General features: G+C 35.8%; 1 long non-coding RNA gene across 2 annotated transcripts; it reads left to right on the top strand.

Moving 5' to 3' along the window:
• The first annotated feature begins 1,362 nt into the window (after nucleotides 1-1,362).
• LOC141281609 (uncharacterized) lies at nucleotides 1,363-6,715 on the top strand. 2 transcript variants are annotated; one of them, XR_012335961.1, is made up of 3 exons: nucleotides 1,922-3,561; nucleotides 5,652-5,808; nucleotides 6,460-6,715. It is a non-coding gene; the product is annotated as an uncharacterized lncRNA (long non-coding RNA). The 2 variants fall into 2 exon arrangements; XR_012335962.1 differs by lacking the exon at nucleotides 5,652-5,808 and having other exon boundaries at nucleotides 1,363-3,561.
• Nucleotides 6,716-21,226: the final 14,511 nt, after the last annotated feature.

Raw genomic sequence — 21,226 nt, 5'->3', positions numbered from 1 at the left:
TTAAGAGCATTAGTTAGTGTTAATGAACTTTTCAATCATTATTTTAACATACAAGAAAGAATGTGCACCATCAGGGACGTGCACAGACATTTTGAGGGGCAGGGGCTCAAGTGAAATAAAGGGCACTTCTCATAATTATGTATAAAAAAGTATATATATATTAATGCAATTCTGACTTCCTTTTAAAAAAAATATTAAAAAAGTTAATTAATTTTATCTTCCTCAAACTCACGCAATTGTTTAATTTTCAAAAGATGTCTACAAAATAATCAGTTGTTCACACAGACACCATGGTCTCCTTAGTAGTCTAGGTTTATAGAGCAGCAAAGGAAGCCATTACACAATGTGCATGTTTTGAAAACATTAAATTACACATTAATTACAAATTTGTTAAAATGCTAAAAACAAAGTTGTGACTGCTGAGTTAGCGCTACATGCCAATAAATACTATATCATAGCGTTTAGCTGATTAGTTGTTACTCAAAATGTATATTGTCTGATAAGGGCTCAAAATATAAGGTCTGTTTACTAATGTGAGCTTCTGGCATGAGCCTCAGAGCAGAGCTCAACATTATTATTCATGACCCTTTCAAATAGGGCAAAAATAGACCATTTCATTCAAATGATAAATTCTAGGGTTGTAAATGGACATGTAAAAACGTTTCTGGATAATTTTTGCACTTAATAAATTGTCAAATAACAATTTAACATATAATGACAACACATCCTATGGCACCTTTAATCTTAGGTTTCATATTTATTAGGGTTACACATGTCAGAAACAACAAATATAGATTAGGCCTATTTTATTTGTATTTTATATTTTACTTTTTTGTGATAAGTGAAAATTCAGACTGGGCAAGTAAAATACTGAACCATCAGATTTCTTCCTAATCTACTACAGCAATCCAGTGTAACAAAAAACGCAAACAAAAAAGCTTACTACTGCAGTTAGCAATTATTTTATTGTTTGTGCTTTATTATTTTATGAGCAGTCTGTTTAAACTACATACATTACACTGTTACAAGTTTGCAACTCTTCAGCTTAATATGGGATTGCCATGAAAAACAATGTCCCTGAATCGTTATGTGTAACAACGTGTCCCATATTTTGTGCATAAAACTGTTAGAATGCTTTCTTCCTCACACACTTACCGGTACAGTAGCTGCCTGCATAATCATGCACATGATCGCGTTTCGTTCAGGCTGAGCTTTGGCGCTTGAAGCGCGAATGATGCAGCACGAGTGTAGACAAACCAATCATAAAGCGCAGTAAGTTAGAGAGGCGGGACTAAGGAAAGGTAAAGCCAATCATATTAGCGATGTGAATTTTGGAGGCGGGACTCATCTCCCAGGTAAAAAAGTAGTATACTTTAGTGTATTAGAAATATGATTGAAGTACATGAAGTATAAAACAAGTATGCTTCTACTTGTTGTACTTAATTTAAAGAGTATTTAATATGTACTTTTTAAAAGTATACTTCCAAAAAGATATAATTAAGTTCAACTTAACAGTCCAAAAAATAAGTATACTAATTTACCAGTAATTCAATTATCTTTTAAATGTACTTTTTGAAAGTATACTTCAAAAAATATGTAATTAAGTTCAACTTAAGAGTCCAAAAAATAAGTATACTAATTTACCAGTAATTCAATTATCTTTTAAATGTACTTTTTGAAAGTATACTTCAAAAAATATGTAATTAAGTTCAACTTAAGAGTCCAAAAAATAAGTATAATGAATTTACCAGTAATTCAATTATCTTTTAAATGTACTTTTTGAAAGTATACTTAAAAAAAGATGTAATTAAGTTCAACTTAAGAGTCCAAAAAATAAGTATACTAATTTACCAGTAATTAAAATATTTTTTAAATGTACTTTTTGAAAGTGTACTTTGTTGTCAATGTATTTTAAATTGTATAGAAGTTTATTTTTTTAAGTGTATTAAATTTGACATACTTAGAGTGACAATTCAATATACTTATGGGAAGTATATTTTTTGGAAATTAATTGTTAATTTACTTTTTTAGCATACTAGGATCTCACTTCATTAGAAGTGTGACTTCTGTACACTTTATACAGTACACTATAAAATAAGTGTATTTTTAGTTGCATATCAGAGTACTTTCATAAAATACGTTAGAATAATAAAATGTAGGCTATACACTGCATGAAAAGAGCTGTATCCAGACAAATACGGATGGGAAATCCCTGCTAAACTTTAGGTTTGCCAGATAAATGAGGCAGAGTGCTTGGAAACGTAATACTCAGAAGTAAACTCGTGAAACATCCAGAAACCTTGTGTATATGGATGTATACTGGTGGAAGTTTCTAGGAATCCTCACAGCTGGTTGTAAGGAGTGCTGGTTGTGAGGTGTGAAGGGTTAATGACAGAGTTGCTGTCTCTGTTTTCAAAGCTGGGTGGGGGGTTCAAGGCAGCACATAACATAAAAACATTATATATCTACAAGTGTGTTTACTAAATACATGTATTATTATGCTAATGTAATTTAATTGATAAAGGTTTTTTTTATTTAAGAAAATCTGAGCATCACTCAAAATAACTGTCAACATGTTTGTCAACTAAACATGTTTTGTAAACGTTATACATTTTATAAAAATATTTAATATTTTTATTATTGATAAAGTATAAAGAACAAATCAGTGTGAAAACGCAGATTATAAAAAGTACATAAAGTGCCAGCAGAGGATCCAAAATAATGAAAAAAAAAAAAAACATCCAATGCAACTTGGAAATTGTAGTCAAAATACATCTACAGCAGCATGCTAAAGCAGTACCAACGCCAGGGCAAAAGACTCAAATTCCCAGAATGCACCTGCACCCACCCATTCATTCCCACCAATCAGGATCAACGGCATTTTTCAAACCGCTACTGACTCGTTTTCATGCTAAACAGTACGGCTGAGGTAAGTTTGACTTTCATTCCTTTACATCGCGCAGATCTGTTCCATATTTGTTCCTATTTTGTTCTTCACTGTGATTATTTTTGTCTTTATGCGAGAAGTGTTTTAATTTAAAGCACACACAGGAAACATTAAGAGTAAGTTATACACTGTACACAGTAACGTTAGGAACTTGAACATGCGGTTTTTCAGTGAGCAAAGTAACATGCAAAATGCCTGATAAACGAATCAATTCGATGTTTAAAACTTTAAAAATAAAACGGCAAGATTACTTGTGTTGGAGATGTTCAGCTAACTGTAGCAAATGGCTCTTTCTGCTATTTTAAACGATAACCTTAGACGATTTCTGTTGTTTAAAAGCTCATTGCTGTAGGTAAGTTCTGATAGATGCTGCTTATTTTGCAAGCCTGTTTTAATAGCTTTATTCTGTTTAGTAACCAAGCCAGCTTCACTTTAAGTTTAAGATAAACTAACGTTAGATGTTGTTGTAAAGAAGCTTGGAGTCAAAATATATTTTAAAGTTGTATGATTGTCTTCTTTTTTAATATGATGTCTATCCATGTTTGTGTTTACAGAGGTCATGTACCATGTGGTCGACCTTGCTGACGCTGAAGAGGTTTCTGTGTAAAAATGATGTAAGTTAAGTTTAATCTTTTAATTTAATATTGTTTTAATTCATGCCCATGTCATGCTGGCTACCAGTCAAATATCGCATACAATTAAAAATACTATTAATCACCAATAAAACCTTAAAAGGCCCAGCACCTTCGTATCTTAGAGAATTAATATCAGAATACAATCCAACACGTACACTGCGGTCGCAAAATTCTGGTCTCTTAATTTTCCCTAGAATATCAAAAGTGTCTAAGCTCTGAAATGATTTGCCAACTGGTATCTGTGAATCAGACACAGTCAATCACTTTAAATCTAAAGGGACACTTCACCCATTTGTATTAAGCTTTGTATCTTTAGAACCCCAGTCATGTTTTTGAATGGTCATGCATCATTTCCTGAGACAGGAGAAATACAGATTTCAGTGTTGCACTTCCTTCTTTCAATGATGTAAAAAATTATAATTTTGCATCATTGAAAGAAGGAAGTCCAATATCTTTGTTGAGGTGGTGAGACTACAAACACCCCTTTTTTAGTCAAATAGGCACCAAATTCGAAATGTATGTTACATTTCCACTACAAATATGAGACACTTTCAATAAAGATTAATGTTTCTACAGGTGAAATGCTCCATTAAAGGATAATTCTGGTATTTAACACTTTGAGTCTTATTTCTGGTTTGTTTTGGATGAATTACAGTGATGGTCACTGTAATTTTGACAATGGGTCGTGTCTTTTTTTGACTCGTTTAGAAGCGTCTCTTCACTGCTTCAGAGTGGAAGTCAAGGGTCATGCACAAACATGTCATTAAAACAACACTTAACCTTCATTTTCAAAACTGTCCCTTACGAATATTAACCATGGTTTTATTGTGGTAAAAGTGTAGTAACCATGTTTTTTTTGGTCAATTGATTACTATGAGCAAAACCATGGTTTTACTACACTAACCATGGTTTAACTATGGTTTTTGAAAACCATGGTTGTCAAAACCATTGTTATTTTGTGGTAGCTATGGTTTTACTACAGTAACCATGGTTTTTTTGGTCTTAACTGTAGTAAAACCATGGTTAATTTTCGTAAGGGGTGCTACTCACCGAGTGGTTCTTGGTGTTCGTTGATGATTAAAAACAAGTAGTGTAGCGAAATACAGTTTCTGTGGTGTTTTATTTGGCATTTTGTAAAATTCCATTGACTTCTCTTGGAAGACTCATTGCTCGCTGATATATCACTCTGCCGCCGGAAATGGAAAAGGGTCTGTTTACATCTGGTTGTAGTTTTTTCGCTCGGTTTCTCTCAAAAGGCTAGCATGAGCAGAGCAACTGTGCCCTCGGAGTAGGGCACAAATTTTTCCCATATTTGATGGCTCAGTGACCAGCCTTAGGTTTGAATTTGAGCTCGATTGTGACTGTCTATACGCTAGACACCAAGTTCCGTTCAGCATCCTTGTTAGGCAAAGTGGTTGTCGCCATCAAGTGGTCAAGAGTGTGCTAACGCTTCAGACTCAAATATAGAGCGGAAGTATATACGTGGTTGTGAGGTGTCTGAAAAAATAGATCCACTATAGCAAATAACACGGATTGAAATCATACATTGCTCTGATATATTTGTTTTTAATCATCAACGAACACCACAAACCACTCTGTGAGTAGCACAGTTTTGAAAATGAACGTTAAGTGTTGTTTTAATGACATGTTTGTGCATGGCCCTTGACTTCCATTCTGAAGCAGTCAAGAGACGCTTCTAAACAAGTTAAAAAGTCAAGACACGACCCATTGTCAAAATTTCAGTGACCATCACTGTAGTTCATCCAAAACAAACCAGAAATGAGACTCAAAGTGTTTAATACCGGAATTATTCTTTAAGACTTTTTTTCTTTAACAAAGCATTCACATAATTTGTCTAGTAAATTATACTTATCTCGCAAAAGTTAGCTTGTACGGAACAAAGCATTCACATAACTCGTCTGGGTAATTTACTAATGCCGCAATAGCTAGCCTGTCTGGAACCGAGCAGATATTAAAACACAACACTGTGTGACACTGCATTACATGTGAATGGCCCCTACGCTAATAGGATTTTGTTTCTCTCTCCCTGTCTCATCCTCAAACCCGAGGACATTGAGACAAACAGACCAGTTCTGGCTGCCGTGGAGGTCAACACACCACTGATCTACTGGCTGCCCTTCAACGTGATGCCCAGCCGATGCCTGACCACCGACGGAACTAGGGCTGCACGATAAGTCGCATGTGTTTGTCAGGCGCATCTCCTCAGTAATGCCGGTTCCTTGATTAGTATTAAATCGCCATCAGCTGTTTTCAGATGTAGCAGCTTTAACTACACAGAGCCGTAGTTCACTGACAATCGGGGCAATTTCGCATTAATTATCGCGGACGTATCGGCTGCGATATGTATGCGATATGGCCCAGCTTGTCAGGGAACTACGGCTCTGTAGTTAAAGCTGCTCCATCTGAAAACAGCTGATGGCGATTTAATACTAATCAAGGAACCGGCATTACTGAGGAGATGCGCCTGACAAACACATGCGATTTATCGTGCAGCCCTAGACGGAACCCGTTAAATCTCCTTATCCGTTTACATCCCATTATATATATATATATGTGTATATCTTTTCCTCCTAGGACTTTTTGTTCCTCCCTGAGGTTTTTCTCCTAGGGTTTTTTTAACCCCGGGGAGTCAAGCAACATTGGCTTAACTTAGCACCCTCTTGTATACGAGACATTATTAATTTGCTCACTTGTAAAGTTTATTCATAGCCGCTGTATTTTGCTACTTATATTGTCTGTCGATTTTTCTGTTTCCCCTGCTTCTTTTAATGTAAAGCTGCTTTGAAACAACTACAAATTGTGAAAAGCGCTATATAAATAAAATTGAAATTGAAATGTCTCTTTCCTGTTTTACAGATGCAGTGAGGGAGTGATTCCCCAACATCGAGGTGGCAGAGATCCGGGACCTTCTACGGAGGAAGTGCAACAATGCCAGTTACAAGGCCTCCAGTAGTTCAAATCAGAGCTAGATGTCCATATACTACAAGTTGTTCGCAATTGTTCTCTTCCCGGCATTTCAAAGAAAGTCGACTGTTTAAGGTTCCCCATTTTGCCAATATCTGTTTTGTGTGTTACTTTTGTGTCATTAATAAAGATCCTTTTTTGAAATGCAGTTTGTAATCTGTTTGTGTGCATTTGAACTGAATTGTTATATTATACACTTGTAGTGTAACAGCAATATTCATGCTTAAGTATAACAAAATGGGGATAAAAGTACAAATTAAATATACTTAAAATATAAAAATACACTATAATAATATTGCACTGAAAGTACGTGTCTATGATGTTTAGGTTATAATTGAAATTCACTTTAAAAACATTATTATTGTCATAGTGGGACACTTTAAAAGCACTAAAAATAGTTAGGAAGTGCATTTGTAGAGCACTTGAAATATTACAGAGGCATACTAAATTAACATAGTTTATACTAATTATAAGTATGATAGCAGTATGCACAAAATGTACTTAAACACAACTATAATTTGTGCTGCAATGGCTTTTTAAGTGTATTTCCATTAAAATTGCAATACAATGCAATTGTACTGTAAGTGTGCTTAATTACTCATAAATCTTGATTTTCAGGAGTGTATTTTAGTGCACTTGAAGTTTAAAAAAAGTTGTTCCATTTTAGCATACTATTTACACTTGAAGTGTAATCAAATAGGTGTTAAGTTGAAGTTAATACATAATTGAGTACACTTAACTATACTTGGATTTGACGAAAATAGTACAAAATCTAGAAAATATACTTAGTACACTTTTTTAAAGTATATTTTTAATAGAATTTTTTTTCACCTGGGCTGTTAACCGTTTGTGTGCCACAAATAGCGCTATTTTTCTTTATATAAGAGTTTAAATCTCATTTAAATGATTTCTGAATAAATTCATGTTAAATTAAATAAGCAACAAGTAAAAAACAAAAGAAACAGACAGACATCACTTGTTATATGAATAAAGATCAGATTATTTTTTTTTTAAAGCACCCCATAAAAAAAGGGCACTTTCTCTCCAGGAATAAAAAGGGCAGGTGCTCAAGCCCCCTTTGATGTCTATGTGTGCACGTGCCTGTGCACCATGCTATAGATATGGGGCCCTATTTTAACAATCTCAGTGCATTGTCTAAAGCGCACACCGCACGGTCTAAACAGGCATGTCCAAACCCCCTTTTGCTAATTTAAGGACGGAAAAAATGGTTTGTGCGCCTAGCACACAGTCTAAAAGGGTTGTTCCTATTTTGGTAATGAGTAATGGGTGTGTTTTGGGCATAATGTGCAATAAGCCAATGAGAGTCTCAGCTCTCATCCCCTTTAAAATCAAGTTGCATCTGGCGCCATGCCTAATCCCTATTTAGATGACGGACTTTGTCCAAACAGGGAATAAAGAATTTACAAACGTGTGGCGAACCGTTTCCAAAACATTTCAGCATTCGGACAGCGCCATGGGGGTTTTAAAAAGCATAAAGGTTTTCATCCCACCATATCCACAGGTATAGAGTCATCATATTCTATAAATCCGTGAGGTAGCATTTAAAAAAAAAACGTTTAAAAATAGATGCAATATTTGCATTTGTTTAAAGCAAAACATTTAATTACTTACCAGGCTACAGGTGAAGGAGCTCCAAGAGACTCAGTTATAATCTTTTCAATTGTAATCCTTTGACTTTTCATATTTTAAAACGTTTGTGTGCTGCTGCGCATCCATGTGTGTGATAAGCAAACGCGCGTTGTCGTCCTGTATGTAGGCGCATATTGCGCTCATTAAATAACAAAAACAATATTACGCCATTGACTTTAGACTTTAGACCAGGTTTTTGTTGGTCAATGGCGTAGTCTATTTTAGTTGCCACAAAATAGCAACACGCCAACAATGCACCTGAACACACCTCGTTTTTAGACCAGAAAGCCCATGGGTGCAAATGCATTTGCTATTTAAACAACGTGGTGCTAAACGTAAAAATGATAATTGCGCCGAGTTGAAACTGGCAAAAGACACTTGCGGCACGCATTGCACTGCATTGCGCCTTGTGAATGATAGAGCCCTTGGTCTCTATATATGGCCTACTTTATCATCCATCAGGTAACAATCACAATACAGATGCCTATTAAAAAAAAACATACAGTTTTTCTCAACAAGTCACATGATTTGTGATAACCAGCGATTGTTCCCCTTAGAAAGCAGCAATAAAATGGATGATTTTAAGGTTAGGGCTCTGAGCCAAAACTACTCAGGCCAGCGTTAGGAAAGATTCATCCTTGCAATGCAAATATTAAGACGTTTGTTTATAGGCTCATAATTGCATCTGAATATATGGAGTGCTTATCAGGAAAAGGCGCGTTAGAAGAAGGCTGTTAAGCCACCTGCACGCTGGAGAATACATTATCCGAGAACATCTGTGGCGTTGGAAACAGAAATAAAATAATGAGGGAGATTATATTTCCATTCAGACCCCTGCTTTGCAAAAGAGAGTTGGTAATTGCACTGTCAGGGCACGGGCCTCCATGTGCCGTTTATGAGTTATAAATGCTTATAAGTGTATGAACTTTGTGTAGCTGGTCTCATTGCATTTAAATGATGAAAAAACTGGGAAACTTTTCATCGCAGATACGAAAGGGACCATCAAACATTTTTCGTAAGCACGTACGCATTAGCACCCAAACACGTATACGTATGAACAGATCGACTCTCAAGCAACATTAATACTGCTAATTAGACTCCGAAAGAAAGCGATTTGTTTCAGGTCACGCGGTTTAATTATGATCTCCAAGAGCACGTCTGTGTATTGTTCGGCTCAAATGAAGTGGAATGTTCTCCCTGTGTGTCGTGCATCTACCTATCTCCTTTCTTTAGGTTCTCACAGCGGGACGTTCTTCCATTACGTTAATGAGTGAGGAAATGAATCGCTTCTAAACAGACCTTCATGCCCCAGGTGAAAGTCGTCTTCCTGTGCGACAGAGGAGATCACCGGGCCCTGTGGCGCTCCATCACACGTCGCTTCATAAATAGGAACATTCATCTGTAATGATTTCGCATTTAAGAAGCTCACCCAGGTCTGAGGAACGCCTGAAATATCGACCAGATAGATTTAATGTTTTTTTTCCAACTAGTGTCTTCATCAATGCTAAAAAAATGCTGGGTTATTTTTAACCCAGCGTTGTGTCAAAAACCCATTCGTTGGGTTAAATTAACCCAGGAAATTTTATATTTTAGCCAACAATTGGTTGAAACAACCTAGAAAGTTAACTAATTCGCCGCCAACCATTTTTGAAAAATTTAAGTTAGGGGTCTCTGCCTTTAAACAAACAATAAACAAAACAAAACAAAAAAAAATTTCATCCTATCTATATTTTTCTCTGCTTATAAACTCTTAACCGGGTATTTCTCTTTAAATTACAATTATTATTATTTTTAGCAAAAAGCTGAAATAATTGCATTTTTGTGAAGGAATTTAGTTAGAGATCCGATTCAGAGCAATTATCAAAACATACACAGAGTTTTTTAATAAATTGGGAAAGTGCGTCATCTATTAAATAATCGCGGGATTGCAGATTAACATAAAAATTCATCAGGAACACATTTTTTTATGCAAATGTTTTCTTTTAATTGACAAGATAACTTGTCAATGGCAAGGAAAGAGTTAAATTACAACTGTGTGGGTTGATCTTAGTCCCTTTTTGGTTGAAAATAACCCAACATTTTAAGAGTGTACACATTTCAATACATTCAACAGTGTTTTACTTATATGTTAACATATTGGGACAGTTTTTCGGACAGGTTTGACATTAATCCAGGGCATTTGAGTCTGGAAAACTGCCCCATTATGTTTCTTTGTAGGTCTATCTGAAACAAATTAAAAATATTTATTAAAGGTTCAGTGTGTAAATTTTAGTGGCATCTAGTGGTGAGGTTGCGAATTGCAACCAATGGCTCAGTTAACTGCTCACCCATTGCATTTAAAACGCATAGAGAAGCTATGGTAGCCACCACCAGACAAACGTGTCACCTTCGGAGACAACTTCGTAAAAAAGTTTGTCCGTTAAGGGCTTCTGTAGAAACATGGCGGCACAAAATGGCGACTTCCATGTTTAGAGACCCACATATGTAGATAAAAATGTCTCATTCTAAGGTAATAAAAACATAAGGGTTCATTATGAAAGGTCTTTATACACCCCTGATAATATAGTTTTGTATATTATTTTGCATTTCTGTCAAGCGATCCTTCTAAAAATTACACACTGCACCTTTAAATGTTACTTGATCTTTGCTAGACTAATATCCCTATTATTATTATTGCTCAGTGTTGGGGATTTGAACAAACCCTGTGACCTTTATTATTAAACTTTTTCACATAGTTTGTGCCATGGACGTGAAAGTACATCAGATTGGCTTGTTTGGGGAGAGGTGTGCTATTACTAGGCAAGTTGTTTTATTGTCTGCCACCTAGCAACACCTTGGTTGTGAGTGGCAAGTTTTGCACATGCAGCGAACAACAAACACTTCTAACAAACAAAAACGTCTCGTGCAGTTTCACAAAAAGCATATCTCCCCAGAAACGGGACTATTTAAGAAATAAAAATATGAATGGTAAATGTGATGCTTTATATATCATGACCTGAACTGTCTTCTACGTTTAAAGAGGAAAATGCATGCGGCAGTGTCAAAGGACATCATTTATTGATTTTCTTTTCTTTGCGGTTGTAGTTTCTGGCATTGTTTTGAATAACATAAGCAGGCAGTATGTGTCTCTAGAGAGGTACTTGGTCTGTCGAGTTCATATTTTTCTGTGCATTTGAAGCATTTAACTGGTTGTAAAATGAACAATGAAAAGACCAATGACAAAAACAACATACAATAAATAAATCAAGACTGTGGCTTTTAGTCTGTGTTTATGACACATAAAGTCTTTTTTATATGATTGTGTAATCCTAAAAGTTGATAGCTGCACTTTTTACAAAAAAAATAAACAAAAATCAGTTATTGATCATATATAATTTGAGAATTTCATTGGAAACCCCATTTGACTTCAACCTTAGTAAAGGCAACGTAAGCACATAAAGTAGTCTAATCTGCAATTTTGTGTTTTTGGCAGAGGTGGCGATAGAGAGGCAACAGTTATTGCCGCTTTAAGGATACACACGCTTAAAAGTACCTTTTGTTCCCCAGATGACTCATCATGCACTAAGGGGTGTGCTTATTTTTTACTATTAAACTCCTCTCTAGACTGATTGGCAGAGGTATTTGTGCAGTCTTATTTGGAGCCAACTTTAAGGACACAAGGTTTTGTACCTTTGTCTTTTTATGTTTTTCAGACATTTTTTTTTTTCAAATCAAAGTTTCAATGGTACAATTCATCTCTGACCGATTCGGTTCGGTTCAAGGCTGAGAACTCTTAATTGAATTCTTTTGAAATGCCTATGGAGAAAATGACTGGAAAAAATACTTCTGGAAAAGTGGGCCATCGCTGTTGTGCACTATTGACAGCACAGTGCATGTGTGGGTGCTACATTACAGATTCATTGCAAATGCGGTTGGTTGGCAAGTCCTACGGTTGCCACGCTTTTTCATGTTGTGCATGATATGCAATCGTAACACAGGCCATATCTTTGATGTTATATGCTTGACTTTATATTCTGGGAGATAATCACCCTTGATGAAGTCATTTACAGGCTCTAAGGAGCTAAGAATGAACAATACAGTTCATTTTAACAGTGAACTGTGAAGAATAGTGTAGGATCATGTTGAATGACAAATTCATTTTTTGGTAAGACTAACAAACCTACTACTCATTGTTCTAGCATTCAGCATGGGTGAGTCCCCGCACCCCTACAGGGATAAATAAGAGTGGTGGACATTAATGATAAAAAGCATTTAATACCCACAGTCTGCAATTTGAAGATATGACAAAGTAACTATACTTGTACAACAGACCTAACAAAAGAAAGTAGTGAATGAAAATGGACTCCTGCTGCACAAGAATAGAATAGAATAGAATAGAATAGAATAGAATAGAATAGAATAGAATAGAATAGAATAGAATAGACATAGAATAGACATAGAATAGAATAGAATAGAATAGAATAGAATAGAATAGAAATAGAATACAATAGAATAGACATAGATTAGAATAGAATAGAATAGAATAGAATAGAATAGAATAGAATAGAATAGAATAGAATAGACATTGAATAGAATAGAATATACTAAGGGGTGGTTTCCCGGACAGGGATTATCTTAAGCCAGGACTAGGCCTTAGTTTAATTAGGAAATATAACTAGTTTTAACAAACATGCCTGACAAAAAACATTACTGTTGCTTGTGTGCATTTTGAGGCAAAACAGAGAGCACGGATGTATTTTAAGATATGTCAGTGCAAGCTATTTTCAGTTTGGACAGCTCTTACATTTAGGACTAGTCTAACCCCTGTCAGGGAAACTACCCCATAGACTAGACGAGACGAGACGAGACGAGACGAGACGAGACGAGAAACAGACTAGACTAGACTAGACATAGAATACAATAGACATAGAATATAATATACATAGACTAGACTACACATAGAATAGAATAGAATAGAATAGAATAGAATAGAATAGAATAGAATAGAATAGAATAGATTAGACATAGACAAAGAAAATGTATACACATAGACAAGACAAAAGACATAGACTAGACATAAACATAGAGATAGACTAGACATAGAATAGAATATACATATAATATACATAGACTAGACTGGACTAGGCTAGACTAGACCAGACTAGACTAGAAAAGACTGGACTGAACTGGACTGGAATGACATAGAATAGAATAGAATAGAATAGAATAGAATAGAATAGAATAGAATAGAATAGAATAGAATAGAATAGAATAAAACAAAACAAAACAAAACAAAACAAAACAAAACAAAACAAAACAAAACAAAAAACAATAATAATAATAATAATAAAATAAAAAAAGAATAAAATAGCCATAGACATAGACATAAGGCAGAATAGAATAGAATAGAATAGAATAGAATAGAATAGAATAGAATAGAATAGAATAGAATAGAATAGAATAGAATAGAACAAAACAAAACAAAACAAAACAAAACAAACAAAAAACAATAATAATAATAATAATAAAATAAAAAAAGAATAAAATAGCCATAGACGTAGACATAAGGCAGAATAGAATAGAATAGAATAGAATAGAATAGAATAGAATAGAATAGAATAGAATAGAATAGAATAGAATAGAATAGAACAAAACAAAACAAAACAAAACAAAACAAAACAAAACAAAACAAAACAAACAAAAAACAATAATAATAATAATAATAATAAAATAAAAAAGAATAAAATAGCCATAGACATAGAAATAAGGCAGAATAGAATAGAATAGAATAGAATAGAATAGAATAGAATAGAATAGAATAGAATAGAATAGAATAGAACAAAACAAAACAAAACAAAACAAAACAAAACAAAACAAAACAAACAAAAAACAATAATAATAATAAAATCAAAAAGGAATAAAATAGCCATAGACATAGACATAAGGCAAAATAGAATAGAATAGAATAGAATAGAATAGAATAGAATAGAATAGAATAGAATAGAATAAAACAAAACAAAACAAAACAAAAAAAAACAAAACAAAACAAAACAAACAAAAACAATAATAATAATAAAATCAAAAAGGAATAAAATAGCCATAGACATAGACATAAGGCAAAATAGAATAGAATAGAATAGAATAGAAAAAACATAGACATAAACTAAACTAGACAAGAAATAGACTAGACTAGACTAGACATACATTTAAAGAACCTAAAATTCTCTGTAGTGGGAAAAGTTTCTACAGACTATAAAATTATAGTGAAAAAATTGGTCTTTTAAGAACGTTTGACTCTTTAGGGAACCAAAAATAGTTCTTCAACATGGCATCACTATGAAAAGCCCTTTTAAAGTACCTTATTTTAAAGAGTGTACTGTATGTTTCATTGCCTCTACTTATTTTCAAATTGGTTTTTGCTTAAACAGTAGTGTACCATAAAAATTGATTCTGTAGAATTATGAACTGGTTTTGTGTTCTTCTTTAATGTCTTATTATGTTTTCATTTACATTTATGCATTTGGCAAACGCTGCTATCCCAGCAATTCACAGTGCATTCAATCCATGCATTTAAAAAAAAAACATCCTTTCTATTTCTAAATCAGTTCAGCTACAGGAAACTAAATAAAACATGTTTTTATGATATTTTTACTGTAATTGTAATACTTTGGAGCCAAGGTAAGTTAATAAAAAAGAAATAACATATTCAAAAGATTTTAACACAATATTTTCTACATTTATGTACCTCAAAGGTACGTATGTGTGCATAAATGGGACATTTCAAAAGATATCGTCCCAGTGACACCTTTGTACTTTTATTTCTGACAGCGCAGTGCATTGCTATGCAGTTGCTATGGTGTACAGTAAAAGACCCATTTTTAAGGATGTTTCTATGCAGTTGCTGGGTTGCCAGGGTGTTCCAGGTGAATGCGCACCCCGCATGTTTGTTGTAAACTGGTCTTTGGATACGGCTCAGGTCCCTTCATCAATGCATGTCTGTAGGATTTATTTCAGGTTTGATTCACCTGCACAGCATAGGCCGTGCAGGACCAGTTATGGGTAATGGCAAGGCTTACTTCAGAAAACACCTCAGATAGGATTTCAAGTGGCTTAGCTGCTTGGACTGTTTATAAAACGGCCTTTGTGCCGATATCCGGCACTGACACAAGTCCACATTACCCATCAGACAGAGTGATTTTACATGCCACAAGTTGTGGATAAATCTACTTTGGGGATAAAAAAGCCATAATATAGGCCCACACTTTCCAATCTATCCTGTACATGGCTTTGCCCGGGACAGAAGAAAGATTTCTGGCCGTCCCACCGACCGGTGCATTTGTCCCTGACCCGGATCCCATCACCTGGTCCTGATGTTTGTTTGGCTGCCGGCCAATCGTCTTTCCCCTCCAGGACCTCGATCAGCCCATGAGATGAAGCATCCCATCTGATGCTGATTCAGGTTCCCTGCCTTAAAAGATCAGAAAAATGACTGCGGATTAAATTTGGATGACCTCCGTGGATTTGGCTCCTTTATTTATTTATGAATTATTTGAGTTCTAATATCAGCAAAAACACGTTTTTTTCCACAGTGGCATCATTTTCTTCCCAGTGGCATCCTGCCAGCATTTACATTTATGCATGTACAAACAGTGCCGGTCTTTCCTATACGCAAAGTACGCAATTTGCATAGGGCCCCGCACCACTAGAGGGCCCCCTTGATCTCAGAATTATTTAAAACCATTATATCAAAGAAAAATTATTATTATGTTTAATGAAAACAAGACGCTATAATTTAAATAATTTGCAAACTTCCGAATTTGTGCGGGTTTTTAAAAATACTTAATGATTTCTTAAATCACTGATATGTACTCGGACAACATGCAGGCAGTTTCTCAATCCGAAGGCTGCAGCCTTCAGAGGTCACATTTGTAGGCTGCATATGCGTCATAAAAACGTATTTTAGAATATTAACAATTATAATGTTGACTATTATTCTTAGTTAATGGTTAATTGTTATATTATGCTTATGACTTGCAAATGAAATGCTTATTTAACTTAAATAAATCAGGCTTGATGACGTATGCAGCGCGCATATGCGACATGATCCGGAGGTTGCAGCCTTCAAATTTAGAAACGGCCGCGTGCATGACGCAGAAGAGTGATTTGGTAACGATGCGCATATTATATGCCCACCATTGATTTAAAACAAAGACAAAGCTATCCGCCTGGAGCAGAATAAAGGAAAAAAAACGTGAAGCAAAGGAACAAGATAAAGGATTTGCGCGAGCAGATTAAGTCAATGTAAAGACACGCGTCCTAGCATGGGGCGATTCAAATGACGCGAATTGGGTGACGCAATTGCCGCGAAAACACGCGCTTTTTCCTTTGAACTTCAAGAACGCGCTCTCGTGCAGGATAATTTGACGAGAGAGAGAGAGAGAGAGAGAGAGAGAGAGAGAGAGAGAGAGAGAGAGAGAGAGAGAGAGGTAAGAATGGTGCCCACGTCGAGAAAACTTAATAGAAGACTTGAAATTTGTAAAGGATTAAAGTATATGTCACTCGTTTAATTACAGTATGTTAACTGGATAACACTGGATATAACTCATTGTATAGATAATAAAATAATGTATTTTGATTACACAAATCAAACCTAACTATATGATTGTAGCTGCTGACCAGCATAGGGAATCTCTATGGCTAATTTCTAAGACATGTTGCTGATACAGTACTGTGTGTTGTACCTTATCTTGTTAATTGAGTCTTTTTGGGCATCTTATGCCTAGAATTATTCAAGGAGATTGATTCTTTTAACTTCCTTTAAAGTTTGATCAGTTGTGCATAATGACATGTGCAACAAATGGATATAGGGTGTCAAACTCATAGATTTGCAATATTTAAAATCAGACACTATTTTTAAAATATTTGGGGTCAACCTCTGTGACAGCTTTAAAGGGACACTTCACCCATTTGCATTAAGCTTTGTATAGTTAGAACTCCAGTCATGTTTTTGAATGGTCATGCATCATTTCCTCAGTTGCCGCTGAGACTGGAGAAATACAGATTTCAGTGTTGCACATCCTTCTTTCAATGATGTAAAAATCATCATTTTGCATCATTGAAAGAAGGAAGTGCAATGTCTTTGTTGAGGGAATGAGACTACAAACACCCCTTTTCTCTGTAAAATAGGCACCAAATTCTAAATGTATGTTACATTTCGACTACAAATATAACACTTTCAATAAAGATTAATGTTTCTACGGGTGAAATGCTCTTTTAAAGCTGAAACTTATCAAATCCTATCAGAGGTCCAGAATGTCATTGAAACACACCAGTGGCTTTGCTGTCATCAGTATTAAACATGTTACCCCTCGAAGTACCCCTCCCCACAGAGCCCCCCCCCCCCCCCCCCACATAACAAATCCCAATTTAACCCCTGTGTATTAACAGTATGTATTTATATGTAATTTAATTTGATTCATTACATTCATTTAGATCAGGTTAATTTTTTAGTGCTTCTCACAACACATTTTAAATCAAAACAACTTATCAGCAAATACATGTTTCATGTTATAATCAGCAAGTTTATCAGTCAGGGTTTCAAAGTAATGTGCATATGGGAATATTATACAGCTATAAGATAATACACTATGTGGTTAGTTAACAACTAACTAACAGCAACATTGACTGGGTTTTACCCAGATAGCACAGGTACGTCTGTGAGATGTCTGGTAAAGATCTGGAGATCTGGAATACATCTGGTGTGTAAAAACATCTTATAAAGGAAAAGAGCTGCTTTACATACATTCTAAATCAAAAACGTCTTGCAGACATCTTCAATATGTCTATATGACATCTTTTAGGAGACGTCTCACAGACGTATTGCAGATGAGAAAACAATTTAAATAAGACATCTTGCAGATGTAAACACAGACATCAAATAGACGTCTCCGAGATGTATGTGTGCTATGCTATAAGGGTCTGAATGCACTGACAGAGGGCCCCTCACAAAGCTTTGCTTAGGGCCCCCCAGCATCTAGGACCGGCACTGTGTACAAATCAAACAGAATCTGGAGTTGTCAGAAATAATATCCATCTACAGCTGACGCTTTCCGTATTCGTCGAACTAGCCGGAGTCGGTTAAGGACATGGCCCTTGTGTCCAAAATTAAAGGCCCGGTCAGTCAGCAACTTAATAGGCTGTCACTGGGAGTATAAAGGGATACTGGTTTCAGACTCCCAAAGCACCATGATGCCATTTCTAATCATCTAGTACAAATTCAAGTAAGCTTTAACAATAGCCAGACGGTTGAATTGCACGCAAAGGATCGTCGGATATCATAAGCAGAAAATGAACCTATGAATCCAAAAAAACGCGATACTTCACTATACTCAATCATACGACTTAAAGCCAATATCTTCATGTGTTTCTGAGCATCAGGTGCAAACAGGGAACCATTAAACAGGCAGCGTCAGAGCCACGATTTCTCACTGCTTAAGTAAAAGCGTAGGTCGACGGTGTAGGTGTACCACAGAACCAGCAATGAAACAGCTTGAATCTCATGTGGCTATGTTGTAATTTCAAGAAATTCAGAAGCAGCGAAGGATGAGCAGCTTCTCGTGGGCGGTTGTGGGAAAAGCAGGGCCCATTACCGTCTCACGGCAGTAATTATAGTAAGTCTGTTTATGGTCTGTCCAGATGGCTGCTCCTGCGATGTTTCTGAAGTTTAACTTTTCGGTTAAAATCCGTCGAGATATACGGGCGACTGCTTCAGACTGCCAGATTTGAAAACGCATCTTTTTGGCTACGCTTTCCATTGTTTCGGCAGGGTTACAGTTTCAGGTGTGAGCTTCTTGTTACCTGTGCCTTTAAGAAAATGTGCAGGTGCTACACAAAGACCTGACCGCGTGAAATAATCGTATTTCTTCTGCTCGAAATCAACCCCCTTATTTGAGAATGTGTTTAATCCAGTGAAAGTTTCGCTAAATGGATTCAAAGTGCTTGGAGAATAACAGATGTTCGACTGTATTTGAAATACAGTGGAGCGAGAATGGACATTCAGATGAATTGCTAGAAGGCGTCTGCAACCATGTTTGCACCTTGTATCAGCATCTGTCTGGTGCAAGCAGATCCTAAAAACAGCCACAAATGGTGTCGTGTGCAGGCACAAACCTGTCTGAGATAATGGGTGATTTGTATTATATTACAAAATCAAAAACTTTTATTGCAATCCAATCGGATGTTGTCACTGGAGATGATGCATGCAAACAGAGTAGCTCAAGTGTTCATTACATTAGCAAATCAAAGGCCTTGGGTTCGATCCCAATCCGAAATGCACTGCTTTGGATAAAGCATCTGCCAAATGCATAAATGTAAACAAGCCGACTGAATTATCAGTGATGGAGTTTTAGGAGGAGCTAGCAGGAAACTGTTGTATAATGAACACGGCGCTTATTGGTTTTGATGTCCCAGAAGTAAACAAGAACTGCTGTCCTCTACATTTTGAGATTTTAATACCCTTAGTACCACATTGGGGACACTTAACCCAAATAAATGCATTGTATATCTTTATCAGCACATCACTGTGTCCCGCCCAGGACAGAAATGCATGTCTTGCCACATTTGTGACCCAGCCTTTGAAACAAATGTTAAAGTAAACAAGTTTTTTATCCAAGTTTGGCAATACAAGTTGAGATTGTTTAACTTAATTTGTTTGAAACTTTGACGCTCCTTATCTCATATTCAGATTCTGAGGCTCCTGGATTTCACAGACGTAGTCACTGAAACATCACCCTGATAAGGTTCTTGGAATAGCCTGTCAAGATTTAGCAAAAGTAGGACATTATCATGTGATTTGAAAGGCGAGGTATTATCACGCTTGAATGATGCAATACACCGAAGTAGCTTTAACTGTAATACACAGATATTTTTGAACACATTTGACATGATTAAAGCAAGCTCAGGTGGGAGTTAGCGTAGACACTGTAGACGTTCTCATCCTGCAGCGCGCTAATGGCTTATGACAGCTGGCACGTCCAAGTTCAGTATGAAACATCACTTCCAAGTCTAACAAGAGCATTTATTGAAACTAAGCTACTGAACTTCCATAACTTTTTAACAGCAAAGATATATGCATGTTATTTAACCTATATGCCGGGTTGTTTTTTACACATTGATGGGTCAAATATAAACATTTCTGGCCATTGTGCCTTGAAAATAACCTAACACTTTAAGTGCAATTCATGTTTAGAAATTAAAATGATTAGAAAATGGAATATTACAGATATTTACTTAAAATTGGGCCGTAGCTTGGGAATTCTAGGCCCCCTGAAAAATATAGATGTGCCACCCATATCGTATAATACATGATCATGTAGTATTTATATAAATATTACATCAAACAATGCCATTAAAGGCAGGGTGCATGATCTCTGATATAGCCAATGTTGACATTTGAAATCACCTAAACAAACATATAGAATCTGGACCTTCTGTTGATAGACCCGCCCCACACATACGCATCCCAGGTAGCGATGTTGTTTTATTAGACACGCCCCTTACTGCTGATTGGCTACAAGTTTGTTTTGGTACTTGGGCTGACTCCCTTTTCCAAAGTGTTTTTTTTTTGTTCAAAAATCATGCACCCCGCCTTTAGACCATAACTTAAGAAAAACTGTCCCTTTTTCCAGTTTACTATAGCGCAAAAACACAAGGATTTTGACTGCATGTGCTTTTTACTTTGTACTCGGCAAGCGTTTTTTTTATCTTTAAAAATATTTTTATTACGAGCCTCTGCTTCACCTGTGAAACTGTCCACGATTTGTCGCTTTCCTCGGATCTCCTATTGAAAATGAACTGTATACTTGCGACTGCCGCGTCCCATCTGAAACCCATCCTTGAGGTTGGCGGATAACACGCACCGGTACCGTAATAAAAAAATGACGTGACAGCGGCGCTAGTCTTCCCACAAAAGTAAACCGGGCAGCACGATAACAACTAACCAGTCTAATTAAAAAAAACATCTTATAAATGC

The sequence above is a fragment of the Paramisgurnus dabryanus genome, chromosome 24 (assembly GCF_030506205.2).
Source record: "Paramisgurnus dabryanus chromosome 24, PD_genome_1.1, whole genome shotgun sequence".
Classification (NCBI taxonomy): Eukaryota; Metazoa; Chordata; class Actinopteri; order Cypriniformes; family Cobitidae; genus Paramisgurnus; species Paramisgurnus dabryanus.
Note: the sequence above shows the minus strand (reverse complement) of the source record. Positions and strands in the feature narration are given on the sequence as shown.